The sequence below is a fragment of the Lonchura striata genome, chromosome 1 (genome assembly GCF_046129695.1).
Source record: "Lonchura striata isolate bLonStr1 chromosome 1, bLonStr1.mat, whole genome shotgun sequence".
Classification (NCBI taxonomy): domain Eukaryota; kingdom Metazoa; phylum Chordata; class Aves; order Passeriformes; family Estrildidae; genus Lonchura; species Lonchura striata.
This window is the reverse complement of record NC_134603.1, coordinates 137,258,533-137,262,132: the sequence shown is the minus strand read 5'-3', so window position 1 is coordinate 137,262,132 and position 3,600 is coordinate 137,258,533. Positions and strand designations below refer to the sequence as shown.

Below are 3,600 nucleotides of genomic sequence, written 5' to 3'. Positions count from 1 at the left end.
CTACCAGAACCAGCAGTAAGGTCATGAGGTACACATTGAAAAGTTTCCCCCAATATCAAATTCAACTAGAAAGTACCATGAAACCAATAAAATTTCAAGTACAAAACAATCCACTTTGAATCTAAACTAGGAAAGAAACCATTAGTATTCCACTTTTACTGAAAACTCAGTATTATAATACAAACAATTCTTTTTACTCTCATCAGAATTTAGGGTGGCACTTGGGTTATTCTGTGGCACTTTCTCATTTCTTGTGATGTTTTGGACTACTCCAGTTAGCAATAATTGTCACCACCCTCCAAAGAAAAAGAGAGCATGCAGAAACAGGACAAACTGCAGAGAAATTGAGAGGAAATATCATGCCAGGATAGGGCATATATAATTTGAGAGTTTACAGATGCGTGTCTGGAAACAGCTGCTATGGGAAAGTGATTTTAGAGGGCTGAGGAGGTGGATTCCAGCAAATAACCAAAGTACAAATCCTTGGCTCTTATAGAGTAAGTTTTTTTTTAAGGAAAAAAAATGCAATTGAATTTGGTATGAATAAAGTTTGTATTATGATACTAATAGTATCACTGACCTTCTGTTTTCTCAGCAATAATTTGATTTCTTCTTGGTTATGAAAAATTAAACATTGACCTCATAATTTTAAGAGCTCGAGAATACAGCCCATTGCCAAGAAAAGCAGGAGGAGAGTGATATTATCACATACAAAATTTCCTAACACACCACTGCTATTAAAGGACTGAAATAAAAATTACCAGGCAATAAACCTACTCTTCACTCGCATTAATGCTTTGAAATCACTGCAAAATGAACAAGTGGCATTATTTACCTCATTTGGGGGTTTTATTACATTAACCTGCTTTTATTGCCAAACCGCAGCTATGGACTTTTCAGGCTTAATTGCAAAAATTTTAATAGCAATATTGAAATTGAATTATGCTTCTCAAATCAGATGAAGAACGTCAAGACAAAATCATCTCTGCTGCCACAAAATTAATGTAGATTTTACCCGAGTTATACAGGCATTTGTTTGTGAGACTGTTCTCAATACCAAAGTTAGTCTTAAGTTTGACCTTCTATGTTCAGAATTGTCTAAAAATAAGGATTGCCCCCAGGGCAGTTCATGGACATATCTTCTTTCTCTCTTTCTGTTTTGTGGAAAAGAGCTAGGGGAAGGAGGAAATTTTGTCCTTCAGCCACAGATCCTGGCAGGTGGGTTTCCTAGCAACCCAAAAAGTAAAATTACAGGAAACTGGAAAGGAAAATAATCTGTATTTACTTGGAAACTTATAAAAAGCATCATATTTCAATTCAGCAATTTGGTAAATTTGACGAATCTTAATTTTCCTAGACAACATTTTATAATGTGAACATCTGAGAGACAAAATGGGTTTCTAATTTGAAACAAACTGCATAGATGAGAACAAGATAACAGGCACAGCGATCGAGTTTCTTATTTGTTCTTGCTTTTGTGATTCTCAAGATGATTCTGATTTTCCAGAAAGGATTATAATTGTAAACATGAATAAATCTGATCAAGGTGAAAGGGAATGACTCAACAGAGGTGAATTGTAAATTAAATTAAGAGAAAAGCAGAAGAATCCAAAGCAGAAACATGCCTGCTTTGCATGTGTAAACACAACTTTCATCAGTTCATCACCATGACCGGTTTTAAGGCACATAAACGTAGTGTACATGTGAAAACCTATAGTTCTCATGTAGTCAAGTACAAGTGCCTATACATAATCATGACTAATAAAATCTGTCACTGCTGTGGTTTGAGAACAAATGCAAAATTTGAACCTGCATTGGAAACACTGCTGCTCTTACAAGCTCAGATGCATCTTCTGTGCTATAATGAGCACATGTGAAGAAACACAATGAATAAATTTAGAACCAATACCTGCAATTTCAGAATAGTGTTAGGGCTGTTGGGATTTATGGGAAAATTTGTTGACACTAACTTCCATTAAATATTACAGCAACATTGAGCAGGTAAATGTCTGAGTCTAGATTAGAGTCTGCTTTTTTGGTTCATAACCAAATTCGGGCTCTGATTTGGAATAGATTCTTCAGTGCAGGAATTTTATGGCCCAATGTCATGAGGTTTTTTGTTTAAAATTAAAAATATTGAGATAATCCTATTTCAGTACTCAGTTTGTTCTTTCAAAGAAGTAGGGGTTCTTGGAAAGAAGTTTTTACAGTGTTGAAAGAGGATAGAGAAGCCTTTGTCCATTGAGTGGTTTTGCCTTGCTCCTTATTTCCAGTGGTCCCTGATCACTTGCACCCTATGTGTGTGAGGTTGCTCCAGTCCTTTTGGAGTTAGCCAACTATTTCCACACAAGTTTGTTCCGAAGCTCTCCCTCAGACAAACACAAGGTCTTTGCCTATTTAATTTCAAACTGTCCCAGGATGCCCCACACCTTCAGGCACCTCGTGCCATGCAATGCACACAGGCAGCTTCATGCTGTAAAAATGCTACTCTGGCAGCTGGCAACACAAATCGCTCCTTACAATGTACACTGGGGACTTAAAAACCACAAACCCAAAATATGTTTCATGGTAAAGGGGCACTACATTGGCCCCAGGGGAGGATGACTCCAATGCTCTGCAGTGCAGACATAGCTCCCCCAGACCAAACAACTGGTGGCTTTTCCCTGTAGAGGAGTCCAGAAAAACAGCAAAGGCATAGACTTTAAATTCTCTAAATACAGGGTCTTAACACTGTTGAAAGAATGGGTTCAGCCATCATCATTAAAAAATAGACCCACTCTGTGTCAAGGCAATGACAAGCTCAGGTTTGAGATGTCAGCTGAAGATGTATCGTAGGAAAATTAAACCAAAGGAACAGAAAAGTTTCATGCTCCATAAAGGAGCCCTGCTGATTCACACTTCTGTATTAGTAGACCTACAAACAAACTTTGAAACTGCAAATACACCCACATTTTTAGTCCTTAAAATAAAAATCTGTTAGTTTGTAAGGAGACAGTACAGCATTCAGAAAAGTGTTATTAAAACTCTGCATAGTTCCTCCAGAGAATGTGGTTAATACAATGAGTATGTGAGCTATAATCCACACTCAAAAAAAAATACAAAAAACTTGAGCAAAATAATTTAGAAGTTTACAAAGCAAAGAAAGTTTATCTAGCAAGACTGCACACACAACAATACTGAATTTCATACTCAGAAATTCTTCCAGCTCACAATTTTTTCAAGGTGTTTCAGCTCTGAGGACAGAAAAAAAGGCAGAAATGAGCTATAGCTTACAATCTCTTTTCCTGAAACTGTGCTTGAAAGCAAGAGAAGGAGATGCCCTTCAAGATGCCTAACGAAATTTTTCTTATTAAAGAACAAACCTGTCAAGTCTGTGGTTTTCTAATGAGAAATAAATTATTTGACACAAAAACTTGTTTTGCAAAACCATAAAAGAAGAGCACAACTATTTGCATTTTAACTTGGGTGCAGATGTATTTTTTCCTTTGATTTTCTAAAAGGAGGTGTTTTTTTAATCCAAAGTTATGAATTCTAACTTGCGTATGTATGTAATTTATGGGCATATATTGAGTTTAGGTAGAAATTTAGATGTAGTAAGCC

General features: G+C 36.4%; 1 protein-coding gene across 10 annotated transcripts in view; it reads right to left on the bottom strand.

Moving 5' to 3' along the window:
• The window catches only part of CACNB2 (calcium voltage-gated channel auxiliary subunit beta 2), a 245,716-nt gene that overhangs the window by 7,720 nt on the left and 234,396 nt on the right, over positions 1 to 3,600 (bottom strand). The window lies entirely within an intron of this gene.